The following is a 23208-nucleotide window of genomic DNA, read 5'->3' on the forward strand; positions in this document are numbered from 1 at the left end:
CCCCCAATCACCAGGGCCGTATGCTATACTACAGCCCTCCACCACACACACCGAGCGCAGCCTGACACCCCCCAATCACCAGGGCCATATGCTATACTACAGCCCTCCAGCACACACACACCGAGCGCAGCCTGACACCCCCCAATCACCAGGGCCGTATGCTATACTACAGCCCTCCAGCACACACACCGAGCGCAGCCTGACACCCCCCCCCCAATCACCAGGACCATATGCTATACTACAGCCCCCCAGCACACACACACCGAGTGCAGCCTGACACCACCCCAATCACCAGGGCCGTATGCTATACTACAGCCCTCCAGAACACACACACACACCCAGTGCAGCCTGACACCACACCAATCACCAGGGCCGTATGCTATACTACAGCCCTCCAGCACACACACACACCGAGCGCAGCCTGACACCCCCCCAATCACCAGGGCCGTATGCTATACTACAGCCCTCCAGCACATACACACAGAGTGCAGCCTGACACCCCCCCAATCACCAGGGCCGTATGCTATACTACAGCCCACCAGCACACACACACCGAGTGCAGCCTGACACCACGCCAATCACCAGGGCCGTATGCTATACTACAGCCCTCCAGAACACACACACACCCAAGTGCAGCCTGACACCACCCCAATCACCAGGACCGTATGCTATACTACAGCCCTCCAGCACACACACACCGAGTGCAGCCTGACACCACGCCAATCACCAGGGCCGTATGCTGTACTACAGCCCTCCAGCACACACACACCGAGCGCAGCCTGACACCCCCCAATCACCAGGGCCGTATGCTATACTACAGCCCTCCAGCACACACACACCGAGCGCAGCCTGACACCCCCCCAATCACCAGGGCCGTATGCTATACTACAGCCCACCAGCACACACACACCGAGTGCAGCCTGACACCACTCCAATCACCAGGGCCGTATGCTGTACTACAGCCCTCCAGCACACACACACCGAGTGCAGCCTGACACCACGCCAATCACCAGGGCCGTATGCTATACTACAGCCCTCCAGCACACACACACCGAGTGCAGCCTGACACCACGCCAATCACCAGGGCCGTATGCTATACTACAGCCCTCCAGCACACAAACACCGAGTGCAGCCTGACACCACGCCAATCACCAGGGCCATATGCTATACTACAGCCCTCCAGCACACACACACCGAGTGCAGCCTGACACCCCCCCAATCACCAGGACCGTATGCTATACTACAGCCCTCCAGCACACACACACCGAGTGCAGCCTGACACCACCCCAATCACCAGGGCCGTATGCTGTACTACAGCCCACCAGCACACACACACACACCGAGTGCAGCCTGACACCACACCAATCACCAGGGCCGTATGCTATACTACAGCCCTCCAGTACACAAACACCGAGTGCAGCCTGACACCACGCCAATCACCAGGGCCGTATGCTATACTACAGCCCTCCAGCACACACACACCGAGTGCAGCCTGACACCACGCCAATCACCAGGGCCGTATGCTATACTACAGCCCTCCAGCACACACACCGAGCGCAGCCTGACACCCCCCCAATCACCAGGGCCGTATGCTATACTACAGCCCTCCAGCACACACACACACCGAGTGCAGCCTGACACCCCCCCAATCACCAGGACCGTATGCTATACTACAGCCCTCCAGCACACACACACCGAGTGCAGCCTGACACCACGCCAATCACCAGGGCCGTATGCTATACTACAGCCCTCCAGCACACAAACACCGAGTGCAGCCTGACACCACCCCAATCACCAGGGCCGTATGCTATACTACAGCCCTCCAGCACACACACCGAGTGCAGCCTGACACCACCCCAATCACCAGGGCCTTATGCTATACTACAGCCCTCCAGCACACACACACCGAGTGCAGCCTGACACCACACCAATCATCAGGGCCGTATGCTATACTACAGCCCTCCAGCACACACACACACCCAGTGCAGCCTGACACCACACCAATCACCAGGGCCTTATGCTATACTACAGCCCTCCATCACACACACACACCAAGTGCAGCCTGACACCACGCCAATTACCAGGGCCGTATGCTATACTACAGCCCTCCAGCACACACACCGAGCGCAGCCTGACACCCCCCCAATCACCAGGGCCTTATGCTATACTACAGCCCTCCAGCACACACACACCGAGCGCAGCCTGACACCACGCCAATCACCAGGGCTGTATGCTATACTACAGCCCTCCAGCACACACACACCGACTGCAGCCTGACACCACACCAATCACCAGGGCCGTATGCTATACTACAGCCCTCCAGTACACAAACACCGAGTGCAGCCTGACACCACGCCAATCACCAGGGCCGTATGCTATACTACAGCCCTCCAGCACACACACACCGAGTGCAGCCTGACACCACGCCAATCACCAGGGCCGTATGCTATACTACAGCCCTCCAGCACACACACCGAGCGCAGCCTGACACCCCCCCAATCACCAGGGCCGTATGCTATACTACAGCCCTCCAGCACACACACACACCGAGTGCAGCCTGACACCCCCCCAATCACCAGGACCGTATGCTATACTACAGCCCTCCAGCACACACACACCGAGTGCAGCCTGACACCACGCCAATCACCAGGGCCGTATGCTATACTACAGCCCTCCAGCACACAAACACCGAGTGCAGCCTGACACCACCCCAATCACCAGGGCCGTATGCTATACTACAGCCCTCCAGCACACACACCGAGTGCAGCCTGACACCACCCCAATCACCAGGGCCTTATGCTATACTACAGCCCTCCAGCACACACACACCGAGTGCAGCCTGACACCACACCAATCATCAGGGCCGTATGCTATACTACAGCCCTCCAGCACACACACACACCCAGTGCAGCCTGACACCACACCAATCACCAGGGCCTTATGCTATACTACAGCCCTCCATCACACACACACACCAAGTGCAGCCTGACACCACGCCAATTACCAGGGCCGTATGCTATACTACAGCCCTCCAGCACACACACCGAGCGCAGCCTGACACCCCCCCAATCACCAGGGCCTTATGCTATACTACAGCCCTCCAGCACACACACACCGAGCGCAGCCTGACACCACGCCAATCACCAGGGCTGTATGCTATACTACAGCCCTCCAGCACACACACACCGACTGCAGCCTGACACCACGCCAATCACCAGGGCCGTATGCTATACTACAGCCCTCCAGCACACAAACACCGAGTGCAGCCTGACACCCCCCCAATCACCAGGGCCGTATGCTATACTACAGCCCACCAGCACACACACACCGAGTGCAGCCTGACACCACGCCAATCACCAGGGTCGTATGCTGTACTACAGCCCTCCAGCACACACACACCGAGTGCAGCCTGACACCACGCCAATCACCAGGGCCGTATGCTATACTACAGCCCTCCAGCACACAAACACCGAGTGCAGCCTGACACCACTCCAATCACCAGGGCCGTATGCTGTACTACAGCCCTCCAGCACACACACACCGAGTGCAGCCTGACACCACCCCAATCACCAGGACCGTATGCTATACTACAGCCCTCCAGCACACACACACCGAGTGCAGCCTGACACCACGCCAATCACCAGGGCCGTATGCTGTACTACAGCCCTCCAGCACACACACAACGAGCGCAGCCTGACACCCCCCCCCCCCCCAATCACCAGGGCCGTATGCTATACTACATCCCTCCACCACACACACCGAGCGCAGCCTGACACCCCCCAAACACCAGGGCCGTATGCTATACTACAGCCCTCCAGCACACACACACCGAGCGCAGCCTGACACCCCCCAATCACCAGGGCCGTATGCTATACTACAGCCCTCCAGCACACACACACCGAGTGCAGCCTGACACCACCCCAATCACCAGGGCCGTATGCTATACTACAGCCCTCCAGAACACACACACACACCCAGTGCAGCCTGACACCACACCAATCACCAGGGCCGTATGCTATACTACAGCCCTCCAGCACACACACACACCGAGCGCAGCCTGACACCCCCCCCAATCACCAGGGCCGTATGCTATACTACAGCCCTCCAGCACACACACACCGAGCGCAGCCTGACACCCCCCAATCACCAGGACCATATGCTATACTACAGCCCCCCAGCACACACACACCGAGTGCAGCCTGACACCACCCCAATCACCAGGGCCGTATGCTATACTACAGCCCTCCAGAACACACACACACACCCAGTGCAGCCTGACACCACACCAATCACCAGGGCCGTATGCTATACTACAGCCCTCCAGCACACACACACACCGAGCGCAGCCTGACACCCCCCCCAATCACCAGGGCCGTATGCTATACTACAGCCCTCCAGCACATACACACAGAGTGCAGCCTGACACCACGCCAATTACCAGGGCCGTATGCTATACTACAGCCCTCCAGCACACACACCGAGCGCAGCCTGACACCCCCCCAATCACCAGGGCCTTATGCTATACTACAGCCCTCCAGCACACACACACCGAGCGCAGCCTGACACCACGCCAATCACCAGGGCCGTATGCTATACTACAGCCCTCCAGAACACACACACACCCAGTGCAGCCTGACACCACCCCAATCACCAGGACCGTATGCTATACTACAGCCCTCCAGCACACACACACCGAGTGCAGCCTGACACCACGCCAATCACCAGGGCCGTATGCTGTACTACAGCCCTCCAGCACACACACACCGAGCGCAGCCTGACACCCCCCCAATCACCAGGGCCGTATGCTATACTACAGCCCTCCAGCACACACACACCGAGCGCAGCCTGACACCCCCCCAATCACCAGGGCCGTATGCTATACTACAGCCCTCCAGCACACACACACCGAGTGCAGCCTGACACCCCCCCAATCACCAGGGCCGTATGCTATACTACAGCCCACCAGCACACACACACCGAGTGCAGCCTGACACCACTCCAATCACCAGGGCCGTATGCTGTACTACAGCCCTCCAGCACACACACACCGAGTGCAGCCTGACACCACGCCAATCACCAGGGCCGTATGCTATACTACAGCCCTCCAGCACACACACACCGAGTGCAGCCTGACACCACGCCAATCACCAGGGCCGTATGCTATACTACAGCCCTCCAGCACACAAACACCGAGTGCAGCCTGACACCACGCCAATCACCAGGGCCATATGCTATACTACAGCCCTCCAGCACACACACACCGAGTGCAGCCTGACACCCCCCCAATCACCAGGACCGTATGCTATACTACAGCCCTCCAGCACACACACACCGAGTGCAGCCTGACACCACGCCAATCACCAGGGCCGTATGCTATACTACAGCCCTCCAGCACACAAACACCGAGTGCAGCCTGACACCACCCCAATCACCAGGGCCGTATGCTATACTACAGCCCTCCAGCACACACACCGAGTGCAGCCTGACACCACCCCAATAACCAGGGCCTTATGCTATACTACAGCCCTCCAGCACACACACACCGAGTGCAGCCTGACACCACACCAATCATCAGGGCCGTATGCTATACTACAGCCCTCCAGCACACACACACACCCAGTGCAGCCTGACACCACACCAATCACCAGGGCCTTATGCTATACTACAGCCCTCCATCACACACACACACCAAGTGCAGCCTGACACCACGCCAATTACCAGGGCCGTATGCTATACTACAGCCCTCCAGCACACACACCGAGCGCAGCCTGACACCCCCCCAATCACCAGGGCCTTATGCTATACTACAGCCCTCCAGCACACACACACCGAGCGCAGCCTGACACCACGCCAATCACCAGGGCTGTATGCTATACTACAGCCCTCCAGCACACACACACCGAGTGCAGCCTGACACCACGCCAATCACCAGGGCCGTATGCTATACTACAGGCCTCCAGCACACACACCGAGTGCAGCCTCACACCACCCCAATCATCAGGGCCGTATGCTATACTACAGCCCTCCAGCACACACACACACCGAGCGCAGCCTGACACCCCCCCAATCACCAGGGCCGTATGCTATACTACAGCCCTCCAGCACACACACACACCGAGCGCAGCCTGACACCCCCCCAATCACCAGGGCCGTATGCTATACTACAGCCCCCCAGTACACACACCCCGTGTGCAGCCTGACACCACCCCAATCATCAGGGCCGTATGCTATACTACAGCCCTCCAGAACACACACACACCCAGTGCAGCCTGACACCCCCCAATCACCAGGGCCGTATGCTATACTACAGCCCTCCAGAACACACACACACCGAGTGCAGCCTGACACCACGCCAATCACCAGGACCGTATGCTATACTACAGCCCTCCACCACACACACCGAGCGCAGCCTGACACCCCCCAATCACCAGGGCCGTATGCTATACTACAGCCCTCCAACACACACACCGAGTGCAGCCTGACACCACCCCAATCACCAGGACCGTATGCTTTACTACAGCCCTCCAACACACACACCGAGTGCAGCCTGACACCACCCCAATCACCAGGACCGTATGCTATACTACAGCCCTCCACCACACACACCGAGTGCAGCCTGACACCCCCCAATCACCAGGGCCGTATGCTATACTACAGCCCTCCAGCACACACACACCGAGCGCAGCCTGACACCCCCCAATCACCAGGGCCGTATGCTATACTACAGCCCTCCACCACACACACCGAGCGCAGCCTGACACCCCCCAATCACCAGGGCCATATGCTATACTACAGCCCTCCAGCACACACACACCGAGCGCAGCCTGACACCCCCCAATCACCAGGGCCGTATGCTATACTACAGCCCTCCAGCACACACACCGAGCGCAGCCTGACACCCCCCCCCCCAATCACCAGGACCATATGCTATACTACAGCCCCCCAGCACACACACACCGAGTGCAGCCTGACACCACCCCAATCACCAGGGCCGTATGCTATACTACAGCCCTCCAGAACACACACACACACCCAGTGCAGCCTGACACCACACCAATCACCAGGGCCGTATGCTATACTACAGCCCTCCAGCACACACACACACCGAGCGCAGCCTGACACCCCCCCAATCACCAGGGCCGTATGCTATACTACAGCCCTCCAGCACATACACACAGAGTGCAGCCTGACACCCCCCCAATCACCAGGGCCGTATGCTATACTACAGCCCACCAGCACACACACACCGAGTGCAGCCTGACACCACGCCAATCACCAGGGCCGTATGCTATACTACAGCCCTCCAGAACACACACACACCCAAGTGCAGCCTGACACCACCCCAATCACCAGGACCGTATGCTATACTACAGCCCTCCAGCACACACACACCGAGTGCAGCCTGACACCACGCCAATCACCAGGGCCGTATGCTGTACTACAGCCCTCCAGCACACACACACCGAGCGCAGCCTGACACCCCCCCAATCACCAGGGCCGTATGCTATACTACAGCCCTCCAGCACACACACACCGAGCGCAGCCTGACACCCCCCCAATCACCAGGGCCGTATGCTATACTACAGCCCACCAGCACACACACACCGAGTGCAGCCTGACACCACTCCAATCACCAGGGCCGTATGCTGTACTACAGCCCTCCAGCACACACACACCGAGTGCAGCCTGACACCACGCCAATCACCAGGGCCGTATGCTATACTACAGCCCTCCAGCACACACACACCGAGTGCAGCCTGACACCACGCCAATCACCAGGGCCGTATGCTATACTACAGCCCTCCAGCACACAAACACCGAGTGCAGCCTGACACCACGCCAATCACCAGGGCCATATGCTATACTACAGCCCTCCAGCACACACACACCGAGTGCAGCCTGACACCCCCCCCAATCACCAGGACCGTATGCTATACTACAGCCCTCCAGCACACACACACCGAGTGCAGCCTGACACCACCCCAATCACCAGGGCCGTATGCTGTACTACAGCCCACCAGCACACACACACACACCGAGTGCAGCCTGACACCACACCAATCACCAGGGCCGTATGCTATACTACAGCCCTCCAGTACACAAACACCGAGTGCAGCCTGACACCACGCCAATCACCAGGGCCGTATGCTATACTACAGCCCTCCAGCACACACACACCGAGTGCAGCCTGACACCACGCCAATCACCAGGGCCGTATGCTATACTACAGCCCTCCAGCACACACACCGAGCGCAGCCTGACACCCCCCCAATCACCAGGGCCGTATGCTATACTACAGCCCTCCAGCACACACACACACCGAGTGCAGCCTGACACCCCCCCAATCACCAGGACCGTATGCTATACTACAGCCCTCCAGCACACACACACCGAGTGCAGCCTGACACCACGCCAATCACCAGGGCCGTATGCTATACTACAGCCCTCCAGCACACAAACACCGAGTGCAGCCTGACACCACCCCAATCACCAGGGCCGTATGCTATACTACAGCCCTCCAGCACACACACCGAGTGCAGCCTGACACCACCCCAATCACCAGGGCCTTATGCTATACTACAGCCCTCCAGCACACACACACCGAGTGCAGCCTGACACCACACCAATCATCAGGGCCGTATGCTATACTACAGCCCTCCAGCACACACACACACCCAGTGCAGCCTGACACCACACCAATCACCAGGGCCTTATGCTATACTACAGCCCTCCATCACACACACACACCAAGTGCAGCCTGACACCACGCCAATTACCAGGGCCGTATGCTATACTACAGCCCTCCAGCACACACACCGAGCGCAGCCTGACACCCCCCCAATCACCAGGGCCTTATGCTATACTACAGCCCTCCAGCACACACACACCGAGCGCAGCCTGACACCACGCCAATCACCAGGGCTGTATGCTATACTACAGCCCTCCAGCACACACACACCGACTGCAGCCTGACACCACGCCAATCACCAGGGCCGTATGCTATACTACAGCCCTCCAGCACACACACACCGAGCGCAGCCTGACACCCCCCCAATCACCAGGGCCGTATGCTATACTACAGCCCACCAGCACACACACACCGAGTGCAGCCTGACACCACGCCAATCACCAGGGTCGTATGCTGTACTACAGCCCTCCAGCACACACACACCGAGTGCAGCCTGACACCACCCCAATCACCAGGACCGTATGCTATACTACAGCCCTCCAGCACACACACACCGAGTGCAGCCTGACACCACGCCAATCACCAGGGCCGTATGCTGTACTACAGCCCTCCAGCACACACACAACGAGCGCAGCCTGACACCCCCCCCCCCCAATCACCAGGGCCGTATGCTATACTACAGCCCTCCAGCACACACACACCGAGTGCAGCCTGACACCACGCCAATCACCAGGGCCGTATGCTATACTACAGCCCTCCAGCAGACAAACACCGAGAGCAGCCTGACACCACCCCAATCACCAGGGCCGTATGCTGTACTACAGCCCTCCAGCACACACACACCGAGTGCAGCCTGACACCACGCCAATCACCAGGGCCGTATGCTATACTACAGCCCTCCAGCACACACACACCGAGTGCAGCCTGACACCACGCCAATCACCAGGACCGTATGCTATACTACAGCCCTCCAGCACACACACACCGAGTGCAGCCTGACACCACGCCAATCATCAGGGCCGTATGCTATACTACAGCCCTCCAGCACACACACACACACACCCAGTGCAGCCTGACACCCCCCCCAATCACCAGGGCCGTATGCTATACTACAGCCCTCCAGCACACACACACCGAGTGCAGCCTGACACCACGCCAATCACCAGGGCCGTATGCTATACTACAGCCCTCCAGCACACAAACACCGAGTGCAGCCTGACACCACCCCAATCACCAGGGCCGTATGCTGTACTACAGCCCTCCAGCACACACACACCGAGTGCTGCCTGACACCACGCCAATCACCAGGGCCGTATGCTATACTACAGCCCTCCAGCACACACACACCGAGTGCAGCCTGACACCACGCCAATCACCAGGACCGTATGCTATACTACAGCCCTCCAGCACACACACACCGAGTGCAGCCTGACACCACACACATCATCAGGGCCGTATGCTATACTACAGCCCTCCAGCACACACACACACCCAGTGCAGCCTGACACCACACCAATCACCAGGGCCTTATGCTATACTACAGCCCTCCATCACACACACACACCAAGTGCAGCCTGACACCACGCCAATTACCAGGGCCGTATGCTATACTACAGCCCTCCAGCACACACACCAAGCGCAGCCTGACACCCCCCCAATCACCAGGGCCTTATGCTATACTACAGCCCTCCAGCACACACACACCGAGCGCAGCCTGACACCACGCCAATCACCAGGGCTGTATGCTATACTACAGCCCTCCAGCAAAAACACACCGAGTGCAGCCTGACACCACGCCAATCACCAGGGCCGTATGCTATACTACAGCCCTCCAGCACACACACACCGAGCGCAGCCTGACACCCCCCCAATCACCAGGGCCGTATGCTATACTACAGCCCACCAGCACACACACACCGAGTGCAGCCTGACACCACGCCAATCACCAGGGCCGTATGCTGTACTACAGCCCTCCAGCACACACACACCGAGTGCAGCCTGACACCACGCCAATCACCAGGGCCGTATGCTATACTACAGCCCTCCAGCACACAAACACCGAGTGCAGCCTGACACCACCCCAATTACCAGGGCCGTATGCTGTACTACAGCCCTCCAGCACACACACACCGAGTGCAGCCTGACACCACCCCAATCACCAGGACCGTATGCTATACTACAGCCCTCCAGCACACACACACCAAGTGCAGCCTGACACCACGCCAATCACCAGGGCCGTATGCTGTACTACAGCCCTCCAGCACACACACACCGAGCGCAGCCTGACAACCCCCCCAATCACCAGGGCCGTATGCTATACTACAGCCCTCCAGCACACACACACCGAGTGCAGCCTGACACCACGCCAATCACCAGGGCCGTATGCTGTACTACAGCCCTCCAGCACACACACACCGAGTGCAGCCTGACACCACGCCAATCACCAGGACCGTATGCTATACTACAGCCCTCCAGCACACACACACCGTGTGCAGCCTGACACCACACCAATCATCAGGGCCGTATGCTATACTACAGCCCTCCAGCACACACACACACACACAGTGCAGCCTGACACCCCCCCCCCCCCAATCACCAGGGCCGTATGCTATACTACAGCCCTCCAGCACACACACACCGAGTGCAGCCTGACACCACGCCAATCACCAGGGCCGTATGCTATACTACAGCCCTCCAGCACACAAACACCGAGTGCAGCCTGACACCACCCCAATCACCAGGGCCGTATGCTGTACTACAGCCCTCCAGCACACACACACCGAGTGCAGCCTGACACCACGCCAATCACCAGGGCCGTGTGCTATACTACAGCCCTCCAGCACACACACACCGAGTGCAGCCTGACACCACGCCAATCACCAGGACCGTATGCTATACTACAGCTCTCCAGCACACACACACCGAGTGCAGCCTGACACCACACCAATCATCAGGGCCGTATGCTATACTACAGCCCTCCAGCACACACACACACCCAGTGCAGCCTGACACCACACCAATCACCAGGGCCTTATGCTATACTACAGCCCTCCATCACACACACCAAGTGCAGCCTGACACCACGCCAATTACCAGGGCCGTATGCTATACTACAGCCCTCCAGCACACACACACCGAGTGCAGCCTGACACCACGCCAATCACCAGGGCCGTATGCTATACTACAGCCCTCCAGCACACACACCGAGTGCAGCCTGACACCACCCCAATCACCAGGGCCGTATGCTATACTACAGCCCTCCAGCACACACACCGAGTGCAGCCTGACACCACCCCAATCACCAGGGCCGTATGCTATACTACAGCCCTCCAGCACACACACACCAAGTGCAGCCTGACACCACGCCAATCACCAGGGCCGTATGCTATACTACAGCCCTCCAGCACACACACACCGAGTGCAGCCTGACACCACCCCAATCACCAGGGCCGTATGCTATACTACAGCCCTCCAGCACACACACCGAGTGCAGCCTGACACCCCCCCAATCACCAGGGCCGTATGCTATACTACAGCCCTCCAGCACACACACACCGAGTGCAGCCTGACACCACGCCAATCACCAGGGCCGTATGCTATACTACAGCCCTCCAGCACACACACACCGAGTGCAGCCTGACACCACCCCAATCACCAGGGCCGTATGCTATACTACAGCCCTCCAGCACACACACCGAGTGCAGCCTGACACCACGCCAATCACCAGGGCCGTATGCTATACTACAGCCCTCCAGCACACAAACACCGAGTGCAGCCTGACACCACCCCAATCACCAGGGCCGTATGCTGTACTACAGCCCTCCAGCACACACACCGAGTGCAGCCTGACACCACACCAATCACCAGGGCCGTATGCTATACTACAGCCCACCAGCACACACACCGAGTGCAGCCTGACACCACGCCAATCACCAAGACCGTATGCTATACTACAGCCCTCCAGCACACACACACCGAGTGCAGCCTGACACCACACCAATCATCAGGGCCGTATGCTATACTACAGCCCTCCAGCACACACACACACCCAGTGCAGCCTGACACCACACCAATCACCAGGGCCTTATGCTATACTACAGCCCTCCATCACACACACACACCAAGTGCAGCCTGACACCACGCCAATCACCATGGCCGTATGCTATACTACAGCCCTCCAGCACACACACCGAGTGCAGCCTGACACCACGCCAATCACCAGAGCCGTATGCTATACTACAGCCCACCAGCACACACACACCGAGTGCAGCCTGACACCACACCAATCACCAGGGCCGTATGCTATACTACAGCCCTCCTGCACACACACACCGAGTGCAGCCTGACACCACCCCAATCACCAGGGCCTTATGCTATACTACAGCCCTCCATCACACACACACACCAAGTGCAGCCTGACACCACGCCAATCACCAGGGCCGTATGCTATACTACAGCCCTCCAGCACACACACACCGAGTGCAGCCTGACACCACGCCAATCACCAGGGCTGTATGCTATACTACAGCCCTCCAGCACACACACTCCGAGTGCAGCCTGACACCACGCCAATCACCAGGGCCGTATGCTATACTACAGCCCTCCAGCACACACTCACACCGAGTGCAGCCTGACACCACACTAATCACCAGGACCGTATGCTATACTACAGCCCTCCAGCACACACTCCGAGTGCAGCCTGACACCACGCCAACCACCAGGACCATATGGTATACTACAGCCCACCAGCACACCCACACCGAGTGCAGCCTGACACCACCCCTATCACCAGGGCCGTATGCTATACTACAGCCCTCCAGCACACACACACCGAGTGCAGCCTGACACCACACCAATCATCAGGGCCGTATGCTATACTACAGCCCTCCAGCACACACACCGAGTGCAGCCTGACACCACGCCAATCACCAGGGCCGTATGCTATACTACAGCCTAGTGTTGGGCGAACAGTGTTCGCCACTGTTCGGGTTCTGCAGAACATCACCCTGTTCGGGTGATGTTCGAGTTCGGCCGAACACCTGACGGTGCTCGGCCAAACCGTTCGGCCACATGGCCGAACTAAGAGCGCATGGCCGAACGTTCCCCGAACGTTCGGCTAGCGCTGTGATTGGCCGAACGGGTCACGTGGTTCGGACCCGAACGCGCTCTGATTGGCCGAACGGTCACGTGGTTCGGGTAAATAAATACCCGAACCACGTCATATCTCCGCCATTTGTCTGTGGGTTTAGCTTTGGGTAGGCAGGCAGGGTAGTTCGCGCTCCAGCCACGCTAGCCAGGGTCCCCCCTGTCATTGTGTCACTGCTGGGAACAGTAGTACACCGCTTGCTCAGCCACACTATATAGCATTCTGTTTACTGCCACTCTGTGTACCTCGCTCAGCCACACTATATAGCATTCTGTTTACTGCCACTCTGTGTCTGCTGGGAATAGTAGTACACCGCTTGCTCAGCCACACTATATAGCATTCTGTTTACTGCCACTCTGTGTACCTCGCTCAGCCACACTATATAGCATTCTGTTTACTGCCACTCTGTGTCTGCTGGGAATAGTGGTACACCGCTCGCTCAGCCACACTATATAGCATTCTGTTCACTGTTCTGTGTCTGTTTGGAATAGTGGTACACCGCTCGCTCAGCCACACTATATAGCATTCTGTTTACTGTTCTGTGTCTGCTGGGAATAGTGGTACACCGCTCGCTCAGCCACACTATATAGCATTCTGTTTACTGTTCTGTGTCTGCTGGGAATAGTGGTACACCGCTCGCTCAGCCACACTATATAGCATTCTGTTTACTGTTCTGTGTCTGCTGGGAACAGTAGTACACCGCTCGCTCAGCCAGAGTATATAGCATTGTGTTTACTGCCACTCTGTGTACACCGCTCAGCCAGACTATATACCATTGTTTACTGACACTCTGTGTACACCGCTCAGCCAGACTATATACCATTGTTTACTGACACTCTGTGTACACCGCTCAGCCAGACTATATACCATTGTTTACTGCCACTCTGATTCTGCTGGGAACAGTAGTACACCGCTCGCTCAGCCAGACTATATAGCATTGTGTTTACTGCCACTCTGTGTACACCGCTCAGCCAGACTATATACCATTGTTTACTGACACTCTGTGTACACCGCTCAGCCAGACTATATACCATTGTTTACTGAAACTCTGTGTACACCGCTCAGCCAGACTATATACCATTGTTTACTGCCACTCTGATTCTGCTGGGAACAGTAGTACACCGCTCGCTCAGCCAGACTATATACCATTGTTTACTGACACTATATAGCAGACTATATAGCATTGTGTGTACACCGCTCAGCCAGACTATATACCATTGTTTACTGACACTCTGTGTACACCGCTCAGCCAGACTATATACCATTGTTTACTGCCACTCTGATTCTGCTGGGAACAGTAGTACACCGCTCGCTCAGCCAGACTATATACCATTGTTTACTGACACTCTGTGTACACCGCTCAGCCAGACTATATACCATTGTTTACTGCCACTCTGATTCTGCTGGGAACAGTAGTACACCGCTCGCTCAGCCAGACTATATACCATTGTTTACTGCCACTCTGATTCTGCTGGGAACAGTAGTACACCGCTCGCTCAGCCAGACTATATACCATTGTTTACTGACACTCTGTGTACACCGCTCAGCCAGACTATATACCATTGTTTACTGCCACTCTGATTCTGCTGGGAACAGTAGTACACCGCTCGCTCAGCCAGACTATATACCATTGTTTACTGCCACTCTGATTCTGCTGGGAACAGTAGTACACCGCTCGCTCAGCCAGACTATATACCATTGTTTACTGACACTCTGTGTACACCGCTCAGCCAGACTATATACCATTGTTTACTGCCACTCTGATTCTGCTGGGAACAGTAGTACACCGCTCGCTCAGCCAGACTATATACCATTGTTTACTGACACTCTGTGTACACCGCTCAGCCAGACTATATACCATTGTTTACTGCCACTCTGATTCTGCTGGGAACAGTAGTACACCGCTCGCTCAGCCAGACTATATACCATTGTTTACTGCCACTCTGATTCTGCTGGGAACAGTAGTACACCGCTCGCTCAGCCAGACTATATACCATTGTTTACTGACACTCTGTGTACACCGCTCAGCCAGACTATATACCATTGTTTACTGCCACTCTGATTCTGCTGGGAACAGTAGTACACCGCTCGCTCAGCCAGACTATATAGCATTGTGTTTACTGCCACTCTGTGTACACCGCTCAGCCACACTATATAGCATTGCGTACTCTGCCAGTCAGTGTGTATATTGCTGGGATCAGTAATACTCCACTCACCGTCAACCACTATATGAGCTCAACATGAGTTCCCCAGAGACCTCCGCTGTGAGCAGCACTCCCAACAACAGCAACAGCCAACGCCCCACGCAAGCTATAACATCCACCCCAGCAGCCAGTGGTCAGCAGCAGCCCTCCCCGGAGGAGAACGTTGTGTCCATCAGTCCGTCGCCAGAGCGATTAATGAGGGCTGCCATTGAGGAGATGATGGGGCCTGATGTGGAGGAGGAGGTCTGGCTCAGGCCAGCATCCCAAGTTAATGTTGAGGACGATGAGGGGTCTGTGTCTGGGGATGTTGGGGTGGCAGAGGTGGTGGGTGGGTCAGACTCAGGAGAAGAGTTGTATGATGAGGATGATGATCGGGACCATCTGTATGTGCCTCAGAGTCCGACCCCGGAAAACATGTTGTATCGTGTGTTTAGGTACTAAAATCTGCGTTCCCTCCCAGTAGTGTTGGGCGAACAGTGTTTGCCACTGTTTGGGTTCTGCAGAACATCACCCTGTTCGGGGTGACTATATAGCAGACTATATAGCATTGTGTTTAATGCCACTCTGTGTACACGGCTCAGCCACACTATATAGCATTGTGTTTACTTCCACTCTGTGTCTGCTGGGAACAGTAGTACACCGCTCACCCGCCACTGTATAGCATTGTGCTCTGTGTCACTGCTGACAATAGTGGTACACCGCTCACCCACCACTGTATAGCATTTCTGTACTGCCACTGTACTGCTGCCAGTCAGCGTGTACTTTAAGGATAAGTGAAATGAGGAAGAAATCCGGTGAAAGAGGGAGGGGCAAGGGAAGAGGTGTTTCCCCTGACGGTTCACGTACAGGCCACAGGGGAGCACCCAAGAAAACCCACTCAATACTGCCCATGTTGTCCAGGACAACAACCCTCACAGATCCAAAAGAACAGGACCAGATAATTACTTGGATGACCTCTCAAGCGTCCAGCAGTGGGTTAAGCAGCACCAGCACATCACGCACGAGGTCCGAGTCCTCAGCCAGTTAAAGTCTGGGCTTTCTTTGAAGACTGCACTGAGGATGTTACCATGGCGATTTGCAAGGTGTGCAAGACCCGCCTGAGCAGGGGGAAAAGTATTAACAACCTCTCCACCACCAGCATGAGCCGCCACATTCTATCCAAACATCCCACTCTGTGGGCAAACGCGGCAGGACAGGGTACCACCAGCAACACTGCCTCCCTTGGGTTCACCAGACTCACCACCAGACCCGCCTCAGCAGCAGCAGTAGCCCAGCCATTGCGTGGTTCACAACATTCACAAACATCAGACGATGCTGACACTGTCACTTTCCGGACTAGTGCTCTTGAGGTCTCCCAGTGTTGATCAAACACAACAACCAACAGCCCTTCGGTGTGCAGCGCTACGGTTGAGTTGTCTGTCTCTGAGATGTTTGAGCACAAGAGGAAATTGCCAGCAAATGACCCCCGGGCCGTGGCAGTAACAGCCAGCCAGCATAGCCAAGCTTCTGGCCTGCGAAATGCTGCCATATCGAGTGGTGGAGACAAACAGCTTCAAGGGCATGATGTCAGTGGCCATCCCACGTTACGTGGTTCCCAGCCGCTACCACTTTGCGCGCTCTGCAGTGCCTGAGTTGCATGAGCACGTGGTCAGCTAAATAACCCGAAGCTTGAAGAATGCCGTTGCCTGCAAGGTTCACCTCACCACTGACACCTGGACGAGTGCGTTCGGCCAGGGTCGATACATCTCCCTTACCGCGCACTGGGTGAACCTTGTGGAGCCTGGCAGCGATTCCTCACCTGCTACGGCGCGGGTGTTGCCCACGCCGCAAACAGCTGGATAACAACAGCAGCACCTACCTCTCTGACTCCTTCTCCTCCAACGCATCTCAAAGCTGTACCTCATCCGGAAATGCTAACCCAGCACCAGCAGCAGTAGGATCGTGGAAGCAGTGCAGCACAGCTGTTGGCATGCGTCAGCAAGCGTTGCTGAAGCTGATCTGCCTTGGGGATAAGCAGCACACAGGGGAGGAAATTTGGAGGGGAATAAAGGAACAGACGGATTTGTGGCTGGCACCGCTGGACCTGAAACCGGGCATGAAGCTAGACACCTGGCACGAACTGGCAATGTACGCAATAGAGGTGCTGGCTTGCCCGGCAGCCAGCGTTATGTCGGAACGCTGTTTCAGTGCTGCCGGAGGCATCATCACAGATCGGCGTATCCGCCTCTCCACAGAAAATGCAGACCGTCTGACTCAAATTAAAATGAATCAATCCTGGATTGGAAACGACTACGCAACACTCCTGGACCCCAACCAAGTAACATGACCGATGAACATCTGGGATGGTTTAGCGTTTCCGGTCCCTGTTTATTGAACCTCTCATCTGTATTACATTTATGACTGCATGGCGGCAAAAAGCATTGCTGCTATATCCGCACGCTTTTTGTCCTCATGCAAGGCCTGGGTTGTTGTGTCTCACAAAGCGTGGCCTTCTCCTCCTGCGCCTCCTCCTGTTCCATCACGTGTGCTGCTGCTGCTGCTGCTGCTGCTGGGTTACCGTTGCCGGTCCCTGTTTATGGAACCTCTTATCTTTATTACATTTATGACTACATGGCGGTACAAAGCATGCTATCCGCACGCTTTTTGTCCTCATGCAAGGCCTGGGTTGTTGTGTCTCACAAAGCGTGGCCTTCTCCTCCTGCGCCTCCTCCTGTTCCATCACGTGTGCTGCTGCTGGGTTAGCGTTGCCGCGTGGTCCCTGTTTATTGAACCACTTATCTTTATTACATTTATGACTGCATGGTGGTACAAAGCATGCTATCCGCACGCTTCTTGTCCTCATGCAAGGCCTGGGTTGTTGTGTCTCAAAGCGTGGCCTTCTCCTCCTGCGCCACCCTCCTCCTGTTCCATCACGTGTGCTGCTGCTGGGTTAGCATTACCGGTCCCTTTTCCTGGAACCTCTTATATGTATTACATTTATGACTGCATGCCGACAAAAAGCATGTTACCTGTGCAAAGAAAACAGACATTTCCCGCATTTAAAAGACAGTTTTCCCTTTGAAACTTTAAAATCGATTTTCTCAAAAACTATAAGCTCTTTTTGCTAAATTTTTTTTCCTCTTGTACCCACTCCCAAGGTGCACATACCCTGTAAATTTGGGGTATGTAGCATGTAAGGAGGCTTTACAAACCACAAAAGTTCGGGTCCCCATTGACTTCCATTATGTTCGGAGTTCGGGTCGAACACCCGAACATCGCGGCCATGTTCGGCCTGTTCGGCCCGAACCCGAACATCTAGATGTTCGCCCAACACTACTACAGCCCTCCAGCACACACACACCGAGTGCAGCCTGACACCACACCAATCATCAGGACCATATGCTATACTACAGCCCTCCAACACACACACACCGAGTGCAGCCTGACACCACACCAATAACCAGGGTCTCACCAGCGCCATATGCTATACTACAGCCCTCCAGCACACACACACCGAGTGCAGCCTGACACCAGACCAATCACCAGGGCCGTATGCTATACTACAGCCCTCCATCACACACACACACCAAGTGCAGCCTGACACCACGCCAATTACCAGGGCCGTATGCTATACTACAGCCCTCCAGCACACACACACCGAGCGCAGCCTGACACCCCCCCAATCACCAGGGCCGTATGCTATACTACAGCCCTCCAGCACACACACACCGAGTGCAGCCTGACACCACACCAATCACCAGGACCGTATGCTATACTACAGCCCTCCAGCACACACACCGAGTGCAGCCTGACACCACGCCAATCACCAGGGCCTTATGCTATACTACAGCCCTCCATCACACACCCCGAGTGCAGCCTGACACCACACCAATCACCAGGGCCGTATGCTATACTACAGCCCTCCAGCACACACACACCGAGTGCAGCCTGACACCACGCCAATCACCAGGGCCGTATGCTATACTACAGCCCTCCAGCACACACACACCGAGTGCAGCCTGACACCACACCAATCATCAGGGCCGTATGCTATACTACAGCCCTCCATCACACACACACACCGAGTGCAGCCTGACACCACGCCAATTAGCAGGGCCGTATGCTATACTACAGCCCTCCAGCACACACACACCGAGTGCAGCCTGACACCATGCCAATCACCAGGGCTGTATGCTATACTACAGCCCTCCAGCACACACACACCGAGTGCAGCCTGACACCACCCCAATCACCAGGGCCGTATGCTATACTACAGCGCTCCAGCACACACACACCGAGTGCAGCCTGACACCAGCCCAATCACCAGGGCCGTATGCTATACTACAGCCCTCCAGCACACACACCGAGTGCAGCCTGACACCACACCAATCACCAGGGCCATATGCTATACTACAGCCCTCCAGCACACACACACCGAGTGCAGCCTGACACCACACCAATCATCAGGGCCGTATGCTATACTACAGCCCTCCAGCACACACACACCGAGTGCAGCCTGACACCACGCCAATCACCAGGGCCGTATGCTATACTACAGCCCACCAGCACACACACACACCCAGTGCAGCCTGACACCACACCAATCACCAGGGCCTTATGCTATACTACAGCCCTCCATCACACACACACCGAGTGCAGCCTGACACCCCCCCAATCACCAGGGCCGTATGCTATACTACAGCCCACCAGCACACACACACCGAGTGCAGCCTGACACCACGCCAATCACCAGGGCCGTATGCTATACTACAGCCCTCCAGCACACACACACCGAGTGCAGCCTGACACCACGCCAATCACCAGGGCCGTATGCTGTACTACAGCCCTCCAGCACACACACACCGAGCGCAGCCTGACACCCTTCCAATCACCAGGGCCGTATGCTATACTACAGCCCTCCAGCACACACACACCGAGTGCAGCCTGACACCACGCCAATCACCAGGGCCGTATGCTATACTACAGCCCTCCAGCACACACACACCGAGTGCAGCCTGACACCACACCAATCACCAGGGCCGTATGCTATACTACAGTCCTCCAGCACACAAACACCGAGTGCAGCCTGACAGTGACACCACCCCAATCACCAGGGCCGTATGCTATACTACAGCCCACCAGCACACACACACCGAGTGCAGCCTGACAGTGACACCACCCCAATCACCAGGGCCGTATGCTATACTACAGCCCACCAGCACACACACACCGAGTGCAGCCTGACACCACCCCAATCACCAAGGCCGTATGCTATACTACAGCCCTCCAGCACACACACCGAGTGCAGCCTGACACCACACCAATCACCAGGGCCGTATGCTGTACTACAGCCCTCCAGCACACCCACACCGAGTGCAGCCTGACACCACACCAATCACCAGGGCCGTATGCTATACTACAGCCCTCCAGCACACACACACCGAGTGCAGCCTGACACCACGCCAATCACCAGGGCCGTATGCTATACTACAGCCCTCCAGCACACACACACCGAGTGCAGCCTGACAGTGACACCACCCCAATCACCAGGGCCGTATGCTATACTACAGCCCACCAGCACACACACACCGAGTGCAGCCTGACACCACCCCAATCACCAGGGCCGTATGCTATACTACAGCCCTCCAGCACACACACCGAGTGCAGCCTGACACCACCCCAATCACCAGGGCCGTATGCTATACTACAGCCCTCCAGCACACACACACCGAGTGCAGCCTGACACCACCCCAATCACCAGGGCCGTATGCTATACTACAGCCCTCCAGCACACACACACACCGAGTGCAGCCTGACACCACACCAATCACCAGGGCTGTATGCTATACTACAGCCCTCCAGCACACACACACACCCAGTGCAGCCTGACACCACCCCAATCACCAGGGCCGTATGCTATACTACAGCCCTCCAGCACACACACACCGAGTGCAGCCTGACACCACCCCAATCACCAGGGCCGTATGCTATACTAAAGCCCTCCAGCACACACACACACCCAGTGCAGCCTGACACCCCCCCAATCACCAGGGCTGTATGCTATACTACAGGCCTCCAGCACACACACCGAGTGCAGCCTGACACCACGCCAATCACCAGGGCCGTATGCTATACTACAGCCCTCCAGCACACACACACCCAGTGCAGCCTGACACCACCCCAATCATCAGGGCCGTATGCTATACTACAGCCCTCCATCCCACACACACACACACCGAGTGCAGCCTGACACCACACCAATCATCAGGGCCGTATGCTATACTACAGCCCTCCAGCACACACACACCGAGTGCAGCCTGACACCACACTAATCATCAGGGCCGTATGCTATACTACAACCCTCCAGCACACACACACCGAGTGCAGCCTGACACCACCCCAATCATCAGGGCCGTATGCTATACTACAGCCCTCCATCACACACACACCCAGTGCAGCCTGACACCACGCCAATCATCCGGGCCGTATGCTATACTACAGCCCTCCAGCACACACACACCGAGTGCAGCCTGACACCACCCCAATCACCAGGGCCTTATGCTATACTACAGCCCTCCATCACACACCCCGAGTGCAGCCTGACACCACACCAATCACCAGGGCCGTATGCTATACTACAGCCCTCCAGCACACACACACCGAGTGCAGCCTGACACCACGCCAATCACCAGGGCCGTATGCTATACTACAGCCCTCCAGCACACACACACACCCAGTGCAGCCTGACACCACACCAATCACCAGGACCGTATGCTATACTACAGCCCTCCAGCACACACACACCGAGTGCAGCCTGACACCACGCCAATCACCAGGGCCGTATGCTATACTACAGCCCTCCAGCACACACACCGAGTGCAGCCTGACACCACGCCAATCACCAGGGCCGTATGCTGTACTACAGCCCTCCAGCACACACACACCGAGTGCAGCCTGACACCACACCAATCACCAGGGCCGTATGCTATACTACAGCCCTCCAGCACACACACACCAAGTGCAGCCTGACACCACGCCAATCACCAGGGCCATATGCTATACTACAGCCCTCCAGCACACACACACCGAGTGCAGCCTGACACCAGACCAATCACCAGATCCGTATGCTATACTACAGCCCTCCAGCACACACACTCCGAGTGCAGCCTGACACCACGCCAATCACCAGG

The 23208-nt window shown here is 56.6% G+C and overlaps 1 protein-coding gene across 3 annotated transcripts in view; it reads right to left on the bottom strand.

The window, feature by feature from the left end:
• SYTL4 (synaptotagmin like 4) overlaps positions 1-23208 on the bottom strand; it is a 358613-nt gene that overhangs the window by 9293 nt on the left and 326112 nt on the right. The window lies entirely within an intron of this gene.

Source organism: Hyperolius riggenbachi, chromosome 8 (assembly GCF_040937935.1).
Source record: "Hyperolius riggenbachi isolate aHypRig1 chromosome 8, aHypRig1.pri, whole genome shotgun sequence".
Lineage (NCBI taxonomy): Eukaryota > Metazoa > Chordata > Amphibia > Anura > Hyperoliidae > Hyperolius > Hyperolius riggenbachi.